Raw genomic sequence first — 18,438 nt, forward strand, 5'->3', positions numbered from 1 at the left:
TGAATACTGGCTTGAAAGCTTTGAAAATGATATTTGTTTTATATCTGTATCTTCCTAAGTGAGTAGGTCATGAGCCTCAGTACTCTCACCTCAAATATGGGAATAATAATAAATAAAAGATTTACATGGGGATGATAAGCAATGACATTCATGATAATATATTTTCAGAAATGTGAGATATTTCTATTATAATGGTTATTCATGTTGACATAGTGATTGCTATATTTAACATACATTTTATTACTTATAAAATTCAAATGCATCCAAATATCAGCACAATAGATATATACACAATCTAATAGATATATACACAATCTAACTCTAGCTCACTTATAATGACTACAAATGTGCATCTGTATCTCACTGATCAAGGCTAAACTAAATGAACGTAAAATAAAAGTGGTATTACTGAAAATTTAGGAATGATTCTTTCATGCCTTGTGAAGATCACTTAGGTGTTAATATGTATTAGATTAAATAACACTATTATGTAATTTATTATTTTTTAAGATAACATATTCATAAAATGAAACATTATCTATATTAAAAGTCAAGTTTCCTATCTGGTTAGAGTTTATGTCGACATTTAGCCTTACTTAAATATAAAATAGAAATGAAATAATATGTCTAAGGAGGACTGTTGATTTCTTCTAATTTCTCACTGTGAAATGCAACAATGCTTAAAGAATGTTTACTGAAAGAATTTCTAATGGAATAGTTTCAAAGGCTATAAAATACTGATAAAGTATCTCTTTAATTCATTGTTTATGAACAAAAGAATTTAAATGGGATCATTAATTGGACATTACAAATTAAATTTAAATGTGTTTTTTTACTTCCAGATTTATTTTTTCTGATAAAGCATATTTTCATTGCATTTCATAAGTATTAGTGTACACTGTTGCACACTGGTATAAGTAATTCTTATTTCATTACTATCCCTGGTAGTTTTATACTACTGCTTAAAATTCTCATTTTCTTTCATTCTCATTTTTGTTAGTATTTTTAAGTATTATTTAGTATTTTTAAGAGTTTTTAAGAGATTTTTATTAATGTGATGACACCTCTGAACAACAAAAAAGTATCTAGAAATTATTTTTTATTATTATTATTATTATTATTATTATTATTATTATTATTTTGGTGGTACTGGGGTTCCTGGAAGCCCTTCTACCTCCAGGCTACACTTCCAGACCTATTTTATATTTTTTTTATTTGGAAACAGTATCTCTTAAGCCAGCGATGCTGGTTGCAAACCAGCACAATTCTCCTGTCTCTGTCTCCCAAGTGCGGGGATTACAACCCTGCGCCACCAAGCCTGGCTAGAATTTAGGTTATTTGTTTAGTGTAGACAGCTAATCTTGCAAGGCAACTTTCTGCATCAATTATAAACAAAAGAATATGCCTTTTTATTAACTGCATAATTATATTTGGCTCTTTTTGCCATTTTCAGACTTTTATAAAGAAAAAAATAGTTTTTTAAAGTATGTTGTACTGTTATTTGAATGCCATCATTCTATGTAGACTAGAAGATTATATTTTATTATCAAATATATATTTTTTAAAAAAGCCTTTAAAGAACACCAGAAAAAATTCAGATTGCACACATACTATAGCAATAAGGAAAGATTTTTTCTATAAAAATTTATATATTATATCTTTGTTGTTTAGAAATAAAACGGTCAAAAACTATTTCTGAAACAAAACTAGATATATCTTAGTATGCATGCTGTATAATAAAGATAAGTGAGAAATATTGAAAGTATCTAAAGAAAATAGCTATTAAAAGTTGTTTATATCAATCAAATAAAATAAATAGACCAACCAAAGAACTACCCAGATAACCAGAGCCAAAACACTCACCAAATAAAAGATGTTAAATGTTTCCTTAAGCCCTTGGCTTCAGGGAATTATTTTATATAGCAATTGATACATCACAGCTATTATGGACCAATTGTACGTCCACATAAATTTTACCTTCTATTTACAAGTGTTTACAAATATTTAAAAAAGTAATCATTGGGATTGCATCAAATCTTTACAGCGATATTATGATAGTTGAAAATTTTAAATTTTTAGTTGACTCAGTACCTAGGTATCCAAGAGTTTCATTGAACATTATTTCTATGAGATGCTAAAGTGCAGACAGAAAAAAGGAACAAACAAAAGAAAAGATGTGCATAATTAAGTGAATTTGAAAAACTCTGAATGCCAAATACAAAATAAATGTTTTAGATACATTAAGATATTACAGATCTTTCAAGTTTTTACAGGAATAAGAAAAAACTTATTTACTTAGCAGAACACATCTGAAATTGGATTCTGAGGGAGAAAATAAGGTACATAATATGTAAATATATAATATGGCATATATGTGTGTGAAGGTACTATGAATTTTGAAACACTTTGAGAAACATTATTAATGATGCTAATTCCTGCTTTCATAACAAATATTGAAAATTCTTGTATGTATATTTTTAGAAAGACATAAAAGCATTTAGAGATAGAGTATAATGTTTGCTATTGCTAACCTAAAAATTTAAAATAAAAAATTCCAAATTTGAAGTTAGGAACATAGAGTAAGTTAGGAAACAGTGCCAGAAAATCAGAGATATGAGTCTATAAAAATATAGGGAACACCGGGCGTGGTGGTGCACGCTTATAATCCCTGTGCTTGGGAGGCGAAGACAGGAGGATTGCGCAGCCGCGCTGGCTTAAGAGACCCTGTTTCCACATTAAAAAAAAAAAAAAATAGGTCTGGGAGTGTAGGCCGGAGGTAGAAGGATTTCCAGGAGGCCAAGTACCACCAAAGGGAAAAAAAATATATAGGGAGGCCCAGGACAGCCAACTGCAGTGCCATTATATTCATATTGAAATAATTTTGAGATAGGTAACTGGTATGATGTAACTTTCTAGCCAAAACTTTTAATGGTACTGATAACAGTAAAACTCTCTAAAGCAGGATTTTCCATGCTTTTTCACAGTCTCATACATGAAAGAAAGTGTAACATTTATATGATACTCTGTGACAAGAATATGGGATTAATCTAGGCTGTTAGTGATGAAACTGAGGGATTCAGTCATCTCGAGGCTTTCCTGTCCTCTCTATGGGAATCAGTTTCTGAGGCATACCAGTTTACAAACTGCTCTTTTCATCGTGAGACCAAAACTTTCTTTTACCATAGCTTGGAATTAGATAATTTTCAGTTCCATGATTATTTTTCTAATAGTATCTTTTCACTATTTTTTCCTTACAATATTCTTATACAAAATTTCTGTTTGGAATTTTTCTGAGAAAAAGAAACTCATCTCAGTACATAGATATTGCTAAATTGTCTTAAACATGATATTTGCTTAATGAGAATACGTTCAATAAATTAACAATTTATTTTGTTATCCTGTAATAAAAATGTTGAAACAATGAAAATATCATGCAAATAAAATAAAAGTTCTTACATATTTTCTAATTTCCACCAAAAAACAAAAGACTCTACTAAATATATTACTTTAATTATAATGATATCTTGCATTTTATGTTAGGTCTTATGAATGGCATACCCAGTATAGTATATATGCATCTATAATCATCTTTTAAATTATTTCAGTGCTCTTTGGTGTCTGAATATAATTAGTATTCAGAACATTTTTTGTTGACATATTGCATCAAATATGATCTTAATTGTTAATGTCTAATAGGACTGAGAGTTCATAATCTTTGTCTACAGGGAACTTATTAGTAGTCAAATCATCAGTAGATAGCGTGAATCAATTAAAGTATATCTTTCACAATCATAAAGAGATTAAAATTCACATTATTCTAAAAAGTCATTAATAATTCAAAAACCTGTTTGAAATTCTTCATCTTCTGTCATCAACCAATGGTAAATACCAACTTAATTACATTTGGAAAATTTATATTAAGCGCACAGTACATACAATGCTCTCGGCTCATCAATGACTATTAAAGTTAAAAAGCCATCCTGTACCCCATTAAGATGTATTTCTACAATGTAACAATTAAAAAAATCATACTTTTATCTGTATTAGTCTGTCAAATAAGCATATCAATTTGCACACTTATGCAAATATTTATTGAGTACTAGCCATGTATTGTGCATTATTTTGTATTCTTGTACTAACAGAAAAAAACCTAACCAAATGTTTTTTGTAAGTTATACTTTGCAGTGAAAATAAAATGTAAATAAAATGGGAAATATACAACATATCCACATAGCCAAATTTACCTGTTAAGTTTACCAAAATTTCTGAAATCACCCTGCCCCATACTGACTGAGATGTGGCTCTACTTTGATCATGACTGCTGTGAAATATTTTAATCATTATGGAATCTAAGCTAATTGAACAATTCTGACCTGGAACAAAGCATTCTCATGGAAGAGTCAGAACTTCAAGAAATAGAATTCATTATACAGATAAAAACATATTGCCCAGACAGAAATACAACCATTTCTGTTCTTAATTGATTGGTGGAGCAAGCCAGATGAACAAGCATGATTGTGGTGTTAATGGCAAACACATTTCTCCCCCAGAAAGAGATGTATAGTTCTCTTACATGTAATAGGAGTGAATATTTGAAAAAATAAGTCATCTTTTTGTTTTGTTTTGTAAGTGTAAATGACATCATAGGTAAATAGTTTTAGTTTTATAAAGGACGGACAAGAATGGCCTCAATAACACAAGGAGAAGCCAGAAAAGATTAAAAGGATAATTCATTTCAATTTCTAAAATGGTGAACAGATGAACAAAAAAATTTCCAAGTGATTTGAGAAGCTCAATGGAGAGAAGAACAGTAGGTGATAACTGAACAGTAGGTGTTTATTTTGAGCAAATACTTCGCAGGTTAATTGAAAATTGAAAAGGAGGAAAAGCTTAAATTAAAAGACAAATTAAATTAGCCTTATTTAATAATTACACATTGTATAATATATCAAGTTATCTCATTCTATACAATAAATATGTTCAATTAAAATAATAATAATAAAATAATAATAATAATAATAATAATAACATTTAAAAAAGATTCTTCTGAACATCTGAATAAGATATGGCTCATTGAAGAAGGCCAAGGCCAGAGGGTAAAAATATTGTGAGAAATCATAGCAGTCTGAGTATATTTATGAAGGTAGATTAAATAGATTTTGCTTCTGGATTAATTTTATGATGTGATAGGGGAAACACAGGGTGAATCTAAGGTGTAAAATATGAGTAATTTAAAGGATGATGTTGCCATTAATAACTGAGACAACCTGTAGGAAGAGTAGATTGGATGAGAGTAAGTCAAGAGCTCTGTGTTAGACTTACTTGGGGATATCAGTATTAATTCTATGTGATAAATAAGTTTGGCAATTAAGATAGATATTGGGGCTGTGCTCTAGAAAGGAATGGAGAAAATTAAATATTATTCTAGAAAAAGTCACAAAAAGAATTGAGTGTCAATAGACAAGAGACTCAAAAATAGATTTTCTAATATTTTCCAAAATGAAAGATTGGTTTAAGTTTTAATGAATAGAATGACATAATTAATTACTGTCTATTTTACAGGATAGGTAATTGGATATAATAATTAAGCAAAGTATTTTATGCTAAGAAATTTGAAAATAAGAATGCTATAATAGACAAAATGAGAAGGAATGTAGGAAGGACAAATTAAAAAGTATAAAAATCAACTCTATCTGCCATGTTAGCATACATGCTATAAAGCATCACATGAAGAAATACATAGAAACATATGCATAAAGCGGATAATAGTAAGGAACATATATAATATAATAAACTGTGCTATAGGAACACTAGATTATCTTCTTATTATAAAGAAAATCAGTGAAATCAAGAAAAAATATTACATAGGTAGATGATGAAAAAAACTAAATAGAGCTAAAGAGAGGTAAATGAGGCATTCTTTGATTGATATATAAGTCTTGGTTGGACATTATTTTCTTTCAGGGTCTGGGGTACTTCATACCAGTCCCTCCTGGTAATCATGACTTGGGTTGTTAAGTCTGGAGTGATTTTTATTATTTTGCCCCTGAATGTCACCATTCTTTTGTTCTCCCTACTTTTAAGATTTTTTCATTGGTCTCTGTGTTAGTCATTTTGATAATTATGTGACTTTAGGACATCTTTCTTTGATATTATCTCTATGTCTCCTGTACGTGAATATCCAAGTTTTTTTCCATGTTTAGTAATTCTTCAAAATTATTTATCTGAAGAGATTATGGGTACCCTTGATCTGTGTCTTTATCTCTTACTCAATGGCTTTTAGCCATGAATTACGATGCTTATCTTGAAACTGAATATTAGTTCAGAGAATGGTGGGAAGAGAGGAATAAAGAAAGAAACTTTTAAACTTTTGGTATATATTAGATATGAGTGGTGTCTTTATTGTGGTGGCAGTTTACTGAGGGTGTACATTTGTGAAAATATATTAAATTTCAGATTTAGAATGGGCAAATGATTTATGCCAAACATACACCTATAAGGATTATTGAACTTTATTATCACATCATCATCGTTGTTGTTGTTGTTGTTGTTGTTGTTTTTATTATTATTATTTTTTTTTTTTTGTGTGTGTGTGTGTGTGTGTGAGAGAGAGAGAGAGAGAAACTGGAGATAGACCTAGGGGCACTGCACCTCTGTTATCGCCACCCCTTTTATTATTTTATACACTTATTTATGTATTTATTTATTTATTTTTATTATTCTTGGGATTGAACCAGGGCATTTGGCCTCCAAGCTATACCCCAGGTATTTTTATTTATTTTTTTATTTTGAAATTGGGTATCACTAGATTGATAATAGTCTTAACAAAGTTGCTGAGGCTAGTTTTAAATCTTCAATACTCCTGTCTTAGCCTTCCAAATACAGGGATTAAAGCATGTCCTACCATATATGGTCTATTTATTTTATTTTGAAACTAAATCAATTTCTTGTAAATGATGTATTTTTTATGACTCAGAAAAATTCAATTTTGTCTACATATCCCACAGTTTTATAACACAGAGTTTGAAATATGTTGCCCCAGTGTCTTCTGGCTTTTTTGACTTGGTTTGGGAAGTCTGAAGTGATTCTAATTGGTTTGCCTCTGAATGTCACTTGGTCTTTTCTTTTATTGTCTTTAAGATTCTCTCTTTAGTTTCTATGTTGGTCAGTTTGACTATTTTGTGGCATGGTGAATCTTTTCTCTGATCTTGACTTAAGTAGGTTCTATTAGTTTCCTATACCTGTGTATCAACCTCCTCTTCTATGTTTGGAAAATTTTCTGATATTATTTCTTTGAAATGATTGTTGATCTCTTTGCTCTCACCTTTTAATAGCTCTTTTATGCCTATTATTCTTTCGGTAGTTCTTTTGGATGGGACCATATCTCTTCAATGTTCAATTCATTTTGTCAAATTGTTTTTTTTTTCTAAATTATATACTATGTATTTGTTTTTGGAGTCATCATCTTATAAAAGTAAGGTTCTATTTTCAATGTAGTCTAATCTATTGTTTATAGTTTGTATTGATGCCTTCACTTTAATGTTTGCATTCTTTATTTTATTCATGCTTTCTCTAAATGCTTTTCAGAAATCCTGTATCATTTCTACTATTAAATTTCAGGTTTGTCCTTTTGGTGATCTCTGCAATTCTGTATTGTCAGGTTCTGTTATTGTGAGGCTGTGAGAGCTCATTGCTTTCTTTTTATTCCTCTTTTCATGATTTCAGAAGTTTGTATCTGTTGTTTTTGATAGATATCTCTCAGTCTGTAGATGTCAGCTGCTATATAGAAGAGCAAGCTCTGTTATATTCAATGGTGAAAGTTCAATGAGGAGGGAAGTTAAGTTGTAAATGCAAGAATAAGGTAAACCCACAGATAGGATCAAATAGAATAGAAATATGAGTTTGGTGAAGTAGTAGATAATAGAAATTAGAGATAGCAAATATATAATAGGATTCTAGTAACCCATGTATTTAGTATAGTAATATGAAGTGGAATTACTACAAGACAAAAAAGAGAAAAGAAAGAAAAGAAAAAAAGAGAAGGGATGGAAAGAAGAATATGTATGTACAAGAGAAGAAATTTGCAAAAAGGGTGGGAAAAAGAGTAAAAAACAAGCATATACATGCACACAAAAAATACAAAACAACAATAAAACAATACCACCCTATAAATATATGAATACTCAGCAGATTTGGACTCTGCAGTCTTTTTCTTTGCAGATGTTGAGTGCCAATGGCACCTTTTCTGCTGCAAGTCTGGTTCTCTGAGTTTCTCCTAGTCTATTCAGATGGTTGGTATCAATGGGGCTGGATCTTGTATTAAGAGTAGGTGTCCTCAGGCTTTCCACTGTTGCAAAGACTGAGTCTCTCCTTGCCTGCATAGGTGGCAGGTGCCTCTGAGGCTAAACCCAATGTAGATGTACAAGTCCCTGTTCTCCACAGCCAGGGCTGGGTTAGTTTGATGTTTTCCTGTTCATATAGAATGTGTGATCTGTTTTTATCCCAAAGGTCCTACTAGGGATGTGAACTCTGGATACTGTAGGTCTTTTTGCCTGATTGTCCTTGGGTACTGCCTGCTAATCTGAGCCTCTTCTATATCTAACAGCAAACTCCATCCACTTTTTCTGAGTTGAATCGCAAAGTCTCAGACTTTATGAGTTTATTGTTGACTGTGCAAGTCTCTGCAGCCATCCTGGGCAGTCTCCCTTGGAGTGGCAGATTCACTTACAGTGTTGGTGAGCACAGCTCTGGATCTTTGGGTAACTTGGTGAGCTCAGCTGCCACTGCTGCAAGTTGTAGCCTGTGTTTCTACAGGGAGAACTAATGGCTTACAATTCTGATGAACTTCAGTTGCTTACTTTGTTTCAAGTCTTTAGTTTTTTTTTTTTTTTCCTGTGTTTCTCTGGCAGTCAGGAATAGTAAAGCAAGATGGCACTGCCACAGAGCCCATGACCACAGCTGTTTGATGCATGCGGGATACTTTTCTGCTCTGTGATATGACTTCTAGCTTTTTTTCTGCTGCCTTTCACTTGTTGTACTCCTTTTAAATTTATGCTGTTTTCTTTCTTTTTGCAAAATGATATTTTCAGGGCAATAGAGACAGAGCATCAGTAGGACTAATATGTGCTGCTTCTGTTGCTCACCATCTTCCTAGAAGTCCATAGCTTTAGTTATTTAAATGTTTCTTTATTTTGCTAAACCTAGGGTATTATTATTATATTCTTTCCCATATCCTGATCACAGGGTACTATTCTTTTTTCTTTTGCCTGTGTTCTAGGGATTAAGAACCAAGTGTCTGACCTCAATCTCTGTGGAAAACTTTTTTTAAATTACTGTCTCATTATTGAGTTGCCACTTTTCCTTTTCCTCCTTCTCCTCCTCCTACATCTCCTCCTCATCATCCTCCTTCTCCTCCTCTTTTTTTTCTGATTGAAACTGGGTGTGTTCTAACCTCTGAGCTATGCCCCTAGCCCAATTTGATTTTGTTTTTAAAACAGAGCCTCACTAAAATTGCTGAGAGCCACTCTAATTTGATAAGGTTGGTTTTGAACCTGTGATTCTGCTCCTATCTTAGCTTCTCAAGTACTGGGATTGCAGGTGCACAGCAACATTACCTTAAACTTTTGAATTTTGAGTTATTACCTATTTCCAGATTCCCTGTTGCTAACTTACATAATAGATTATGTAAATAAGTTATGTAAGTTACTAATTTTAGCATAGAATTTTAATTCTAAATGACACCTGTATAATTAGCAAAATTTGGTAAATACTGTGATATTCTATAAGTCTGAATAGCATTTTATAAAAAAATTATAAAGAGAAGTAAACAAGGTATAGGAAAAGACTACACAATAATCTCTTGATAACAGAGACCCTTGTTGGTTCACAATTATAAAATTTGAAAATTATCCTTGATAATAAAAATGAATATCGCTCCCATTAATGTTATATGATTAATAAATATTACTTATTAAATTCTACTCTTGAGCCTTCAATTATTAATCTTTATGCCACTAAAGGTAAGAAGGATTTTAACTTCTTATGAATTGTGATCGAAACTTAGTGAGACCCTCTTTCAAAAAAATTGAAAAGGGTTAGGGATACAGCGCAAAGGTTGAACATCCCTGGGTTCAATCCCCAGTTGAAAAATTAATGGGTTTGACTTTTGGATAATAAGTGCTCCTATCTTATGATCAACCTACATTAATAATACTATATAAAGGTTTTTGGAAGCCATTTTAAGTTTATGTTAAATGTATGGGATTTATGTAAATTTTATAATAATCAGGTATTAATATGCACTATCTCTTCAAAAAGTAGGCATTTGATTGGGTTTAAAAACTTTTTTCAGGTATCTTTTTAGTAAAAAAAAATTACTTCAAAGAGTTGGGGATTAGGGTGTAGGTAATCATTAAATTAAATATATACATATTAATAGCATCAAAACATGATACATATTCATAACAATTAAAGTGCAACAGAAATATTTCTTCTCTGAATCCCTTCTAATTGAAAACTTCATGTGAAAGTAAGATGCATGCCAGAAGCCAATTTCCTCACCATTAAAGTGTCATAGGGAGCATTCATATACATGTTTGCCTTCAAGGCACCAGGTGAAACCTTTTTAAGAAATTATAAATGGAAAGTAGAGAATTCATTTGATTCTCAATTTTCCCAAATCCCTAAAGTCACCAAGAAACCTAAGAATGTATTTAAGTGGTCATGGGTAAATTATCGCCAGAAATATAATTGGTAAAATATAACTTTTTTAAATGAACTAAAATGTAATGAAATGATCAGTTATTTTAGTGGTTCCTAGTATTCAAGAAGGATATGAACTGAGAAGAGGAATTTAGTCCATATTTATGAGAAATATTTTATAATGTTGTATAGAAATAAACCAAACGACATGGATTTAGAAGTAAATAGATAATGAGTAAGTTCAATCTATAGGCCTCGTGACTCATTTATGAGAACAAAATAATACTATGACAATATTTGATGGTATTACTACAAATATGACTGACATGCTCAGGGAGGGAAGATAAGAGTGTAAGGTGGGATATGGAATGACGAGCCTCACTATAATTACAATGCACTAATACAATTATTTTAAAATATGTTTAAATTGGACAAGGATTTTGTAGATTAAGAGAAAAATTATACAAAACAAAAACTGTTAATAAAATGTAAAGTCCTTCAAAAATTGAAGCAAAATGGATATTCTGAGAAGAGAAATTCAATGAAATTTTGACATGAAACAGAAAAACATTAGGAGAATCTATTCTCTAATCATCCCATTGTATTAAGGAGATTGTCATCTGCATAGAGCAAATATCAGACTTATTGAAAATGGAAATTAATTAAATAAATTCTGGAAAATATAAGGAGTGATCCAGTAGAAATCGATGCAAATTTTACTGAGGTGTACATTAAGCATTATAGTTTTTAACATCATCATACTTAGCATTATTTTTTGTTAGTCTTTAACTCCTAATAAAGTTTGATCATAGTCTGTTTCAATATATTCAACTGACCTTGACTGTTTTCACTCAGGTCATTCATATTGTGCTTTTAGAAACATACACACCTGAATACTAAACATTAGGATAAAAAACTGACATACTATCTTTGCTCAAGTTTAACCGTATCAGAAGTGCTCAACAGAGCAATACTTCTGGTCTCTTTGATTCAGAGTACAGATAAGAATATGACGCAGCAATATACTGAAATAAGATCAAAGTCATCCAGTTTGACTTTTTATATGAAAGGCATAAAACTATTCTAACAAGTAGAAAAACACTTAAAAATTTCTTACATAGCTAAATGTGGTGTTAATGAAGTGCTAAAAGTTAAAAAATAAAAAACTGAGTTTCTGAATGTTAACATTTTTTTCAAAGTGATAGCAACCCTAATATATTGCAACAAAATTGGAAAGTGCTTATGAAATGAAAACATGATCTAAGCAGAAAAGTAGAAGAGATTGATGAGATTTGCAGTAGCCTTAAAAAAGCAAAGCAGAAGACTTAACAGAGGCACAGAAAAAATCTCATAGCCTGTGATCTGAATACCCTGAAGACAGGTGCATCAAAACAAAAAAAAATTGCATCATCATCTTCTGACAGAGAGATTACCAAATGAGCTGTTATGTTCAAAAGGCTTAAAAATACTGAGAGTATATAACTTGATTATTTATTAAATTATTTTACCACAAGCTCAAAATGCTTTTCCAAAAATATTTTAAAGTGTAACTAATCAAATGAGTGTTTATTCCTTTTCCTACTCAGTACAATATTTTTATCTACTTCAAATTTATTTATTGACTGATGCTATCATTAAGTGATCTCTGTGTTCTGTGGGTTTGGCTAGAGATGAAAGCTAAACTTTCTCTCAGGACTGCTCTGTGTTCTTTAAAGACATTACATTATTTGCGTTTGACACATACACTCTAGACATATAAAATGGAAATACATAATTTTTTCACTCAGTATGTTACAACTATTTCCTGTTGCATCCTGATTCATTTTAATGAGTGCAGCCATCTTCTTCAGAATTTGAAACAGCCAGCCTCTGGAGTAGGTCTGGGAGATCATAGGAAACACACAAATATCCTTTCTTTCTTATTATCTTCGAAAAATCAATCGATCGATCAGTCAAATCAGTGGAAGTATTGGCCGTTGCCAACTCAACAACGTATTCTTAAGATTACTGGCCAGTCACAGTTTCCAGGCCCTCATATTTTCTCAATATAAAGCAGCAGCTCAAAGCAGCAGCTCAAGATATTAATCAAATTTCCAACATGTCACATTGGAGTTGCTTTTCAAGAGTTGACGAAAATAAAAGCTTGTCTCATTTTGCCACGGGGGGGGGGGGGGGAAACAAAAGAGAGGGAGAGAGAGAGATTCAGAGAGTATCAAAGCTTTGCCCTGAATGCTCATAGATGGGCATGCACGGGGCCTGCTGGCACCCCCCCTGGAAGGTCTGGAGGCCTGGGCCGCAAGGCCAGGGCCCTGGGCAGAGGGTGGGCAGCCCGGCCTACCCCCGGGCAGGCATGTTGCTGGGCAGGATGCCAAGCCCGAGTCCCTGGAGGCCCAGTACCAAACAGGAGGCCCAGCCGCAAGGTACAGAGGAACCCAGCACTGCTGTGCTGGGCCAGGCCGCGGTGCGCTCAAAACTGCCGATTCTGCTCTGCGTGGTGAGGCTGTTGGACTCTGCTCTTAGAAGGAAGGAAAGAAAAAAATTCATCGCTAGTGAGTGCCTGATCCCACAACCTCCTCAAACCACGCATACTGTCTTCTCTTATTTAAAAAAAAAGAGGAAAAGAAAAATATCGGAGAGGGGTCAAGGTGGTGGCGGTGGCAGCAAGGATACTGGAGATGCAGACAAAACATATCCAACTGAACTGGAATTTTTGGAAAATTTCCCCATGAAGGAGGACTGCTTCTTCTCTACATCGTTAAGAATCCTGGACATCACCTGTAAGGAGAGAGTCTAGTGGAGGTCTAGGAGGAAGGCAGTGTTGGCAGTGATGGCCGCGATGGGGGTGGAGGCTTGTATTTGGGAGAGGCAGAAATCTGATCCAATCCGCCATGATCTTCTGAAGAAATTGCCTCAAAGGTCAAATGCTACCGTTGGGCATGCTTAGGAACACTGGACAAAATGCAGTGTGGAAAAAGAGCTTGGGAAAGATTTGAAATGGTGGAGGCAATGGCAATGGCAGTGGCAAGTACTCAGGGGAGGCAGAGTTCTAATGCAATGTACCTGTAACTTTTTTTTTTTTTTTTTTTTTTTTTTTTTTGGTGGTACTGGGGTTCCTGGAAGCCCTTTTACCTCCGGGCTACACTCCCAGACCTATTTTTATACTTTTTTTTTTTTTTTTTTTTTTTTGAGACAGGGTCTCTTAAGCCAGCGTGGATGGCTTCGAACCTGCACGATCCTCCTGTCTCTGCCTCCCAAGCACGGGGATTACAAGCATGCGCCACCATGCCGGCCACCTGGAATGTTTGTAGAAATAACCCCAGAGGCAGAATACTACCACCACACACCCTCAGGAACGTGGGACAACCTGCTGGGTGAAGAGAGTGCTTGGATCGAAACCTGCCAAGGAGTTAGGCCGGTGCTGGGGCCAGCGCAGCTAAGATTGGAGCCTGCCATGAGGCAAGGCTGATGTTGGGGCCTCTGAGACCGGGATCAAAGCCTGCCAAGAGGAAAGACCGGTGATGGGGCTAGCGAGGCCAGGATTGAAGCCTGCCATGAGACAAGGCTGGTACTGGGGCCTCCGAGGCCAGGATAAGAGCCTGCCGAGGGGTTAGGCCGGTGCCAGGGTCAGCAAGGCTGGGATTGGAGCCTGCCGTGAGGCAAGGCTGGTGCTGGGGCCTCCGAGACTCAGATCAGAGCCAGCCAAGGGGTTAGTTCAGTGTGGGAGCCAGCAAGGCCAGGATCGGGGCCTCCCATGAGGCAAGGCCAGTGCTGCAGCCAGTGAAGTTGGGATCAGAGTCCTCTGGGTAGCAGGCCACTACTGGGCCATCAAGAGTGGGATTGGAACTTGCAATGTGGTATGCACAGAGAAATAGCACAGAAAATAAAAACCAGATGCTTCCCCTAATTAGAAAAAAAACTAGAAGCAAAGGGGTAACAGGAGGAGATCAAGTTGTAGAAAGGGCTCTTTTGAGAAGCAATTAAGGTGACCAAACAGAGGGGATGGGATGGGGGAGGATGGAACCTCTTTAAAACTCATGAGGTATATAAACAAATATATCAAAGATAATCACCAATCAAGCATGGGATCATGGGAGGAAGAAGGAATGAGATGGGAATTGGATGAGGGCTAATTGGATGATATGTGCTTGTATATCCTCTCAAGTCTTGTATTCCAATGTGATGTATAATTAAAATGCACCAATAAAAATAATAAAAATAAATAAATAAATAAGTAAATGCTCATAGATATATTTATACATCGATGTGCAGATATAGACTATTATCTTGTTACAACTAGTATCAGTGACAAAGTTTGAATAACTTGATTAACAGTTTAATAGTATGTTTTTGATTGCTAATGTGCTACAAAATATTATAGCTTGGTTCTAAAAATATTAAGGGATAGAATGACATAGCATAGTTGTAAACAAAGTTGTAAATAAATATTATAGGATGAAATATTATGGGATAATTTTAAGCAAATATTATGTAAGTATAAGTGACCAATTGGAAGAAAACGCACAGCCTGATAGGCAATCAGAAGAAAGGTAAACAATCCAACTGGGACTATTCAGAAAAACCCTGCAGCGGGAGCTAAATTGCCAGGATGCTTTGAATGACTCACTTTGTTTAGCCTAGTCATCCAAAGAGGTATACCTGAAGTGACCATGATCATGGCTAAAAGGGGCCCCCACCACTAAAGAGAGGTGCCAGTACCTGTTACCTGCCTCTCACTCCAGGATCTCTGGAGACAATGGAGTTGCTCTCCTTGAGTGCCAGACTAGAACAACCAGGCCACAGTGAAGAGCTCTAACCCCCCCAATCCCCTGCTTCTTAGATTGGATATTTGATTTGGACTTAGAACTGACAGTGAGTTGTGTGAATGTAAACTTAAAATTTATGTATAACTAATGGAATATGCCTTGTTTGTTTCACTGAAGTTCACCAAAGATTGACTTGAGCATTGTGTAGTGATTACTTTGTTAATAAAGTTGACATTGTGGAAAGACACAAGTTGTGCATGTTCCTTTTCTTACGAAACAGAGTGCTCACAACATATCATAGTATTGTACTAGATAATAATAAAAAATAATAATAGTGTATCAATCAAAATAAAAAATATAACAAAGAAATTTAAATATAACAAAGAAATTTAAATTTAAATATAACAAAGAAATTTTAAAAATTGGATGCAAGAAAATTAATGCAATGCAGAAAAAGGTATTTAGTATTCATTATACTCTATTGTACATTTGAAAAAAGAAATTTTTGGCCCTTGAAAATACTTGCTATGTATTTTCCCTGGCCTCATCCAAAATAATACCAATTTCAAAACAATATCCCAAAAGTAAAACTATGTGATATATAAAAATATTTATTTTCTTATTAATTATTTATAAAATTGAATATATTCAAATTTATAACATACTTCTAGTTTTGCTAAATGAACCATACAAAATAAGAATTTCTTTTTTTTTTTTGAAGGTTTAAAGAATTTTATTAGAAAGGTAGAAATACAGAAAATAGAAATACAGCCCCATGCCAAAATGGCATGAGGGGGTGACTCGAAATGAATACACCCAAAAATAAGCATTTCTAAAATATTTATTTTTATGAACTAATACTCTGATAGTTTAGTAACATTAGGAATAATTCACTAAAATGTTTCTTTAGATATGTTTTGATATACCTGAATTTAATTATTTAAAAAATTACTTTTATCCAGGCATGGTGGCACACACTTGACTGAGACAGGAGGATTGCAGTTTCTGGACAGGCTCAGCTACTTAGTAAAGCCTTCTGCAACTTAGTGAGACCCTGTTTCAAAATAAAGCATGAAAAATAGGGCTGAGAGTGTAGCTCGGAGATAGAATGGCCCTGGATTCCATCCTCAGTACCACAAAAAAAAAAGATATTTTCATAATTTTCCTCTATCTACTTCTGATTGCATAATATAATAAATATGTTTCAACATATTTTACCTAGCATTTCTTATTATCCCACATATATTTTAAAATTATAAACATTGTGACTCTCTTCTAAAATACCCACTTGATTACATTTTACTTTTCTTTAATATTTTCAATATTTACATGTATTTTGACTGCATTTCCTTTTATTTTAAAGAACAATTACAATATGCTTTAAACTTTTTGTCCACCAAGTGCAACATCTGCATTACAAGGCCATATTTTCTTGGTTCTTCTTATGTTGAAAAATTTGTTTAGCATTGTATTGGGGAATGTGAGCATTGTAAATATGATGTTGTAGAGTTTCTGGATTCTATTAGATTTAAATATATAATAACTTGTAATATTTTATTTGTTTTCCCAGGTAAGTAGCATAATCAGATATAAATTAATAATCTGTGTTTTGGGCAACAATTCAAATCCTGGTTTTGTTCTTTTATCTTTAACAAGATTGCTTTGAGAGCCGGGTGTGGTGGCGCACGCTTGTAATCCCAGCGCTCGCTTGGGAGCCTGAAACAGGAGGATCGCACAGGTCCGAAGCCAGCCTCAGCTACTTAGTGAGGCTCTCAGCAACTTGGTGAGACCCTGTTTCAAAATAAATTATAAAATAGGTTTGGGAGTATACCCCAGAGGTAGAAAGCTCCTGGATTCCACCCTCAGTACCACACACACACAAAAAAGATTGCTTTGAGTTGTCCTCACATATCACACATACTTATTCTTACCAGTCTGAGACTAAAAATACATCTAGAAAGTGCTTCAAAATTTCTCTTTCTGGTTTTCTCCTTTCTTGGATTATTCTCATTTTTTTCTATCTTTGTTTTATCTATCCTGGGCATCGCCAATTTTGATCTTCCCTCAATGTCTGAATTTTGACTAAAATACTAGGTTTTCAGTTTATTCTCTAGTACCTTTAAACTATTGTGAGAATTTATAATTATTATCTAGAGTCCAAAATAGTAGAAGCTTATTTTGCCATGCTAGACGTTGAGTTCACAGTTTATTTCTAAAAAATATAATTACCCTGATTATAGTATTTATTATTCTTATAACCACATAATAATCATAAAGGTGATATTCTGATAATAAAATCCAGTAATCTACTAAATTTTAGAAATGCTGTTCACATTTTTGACATTTTATCATTATACATACAGCTATTATGTTTCTAAATATTTGTAAACAAAACAATAACAAATTCTATAAAATTCAAACACCTCAACAATTGTATAATTCATTTCATGGCTAAACTAGTGTTCTCAACATCATAAAAGTAGATATTCTATGTTTTTAACTTACAGGAACTTAATTAAAAAATAAAAAAAGAAAGTTTAAGTGATGGCCTCAAATGTCATTATCTTTCTACTTTGTTAATTAATATTCTGTAATAAGTTGCCCTTCATATGAGTCCCAACACTGAAATTATTTTAGGTACTGCACAAGTACATTTATAATCTTTATATTAAAGCCAAAGATGATATTCTGGTTATAAAAATTTGAGATACCTAATATATGTAATGTAACAGATTTTGATTTAAAGCTATTCAAATTTTAAAGATATCACCCATATATCTTGGTAAAAGTTTTTTAGAAAAGGGTTTTAGGTTTATTAGCCATTATACAACACCCTATTGATAGTACAAATGCTGTTTTTGTTAGCATTTTCAAAGTTATAAAGAGCTGACAACATAACTTTGAGAAAAGATTTTTTTTTTTTTTACAGTCTTGGTTTCAGCCTATGGGATCCTTGGTACTGAGGATTTCAGGG

This window comes from Muscardinus avellanarius (assembly GCF_963383645.1).
Source record: "Muscardinus avellanarius genome assembly, chromosome: 5".
NCBI lineage: Eukaryota > Metazoa > Chordata > Mammalia > Rodentia > Gliridae > Muscardinus > Muscardinus avellanarius.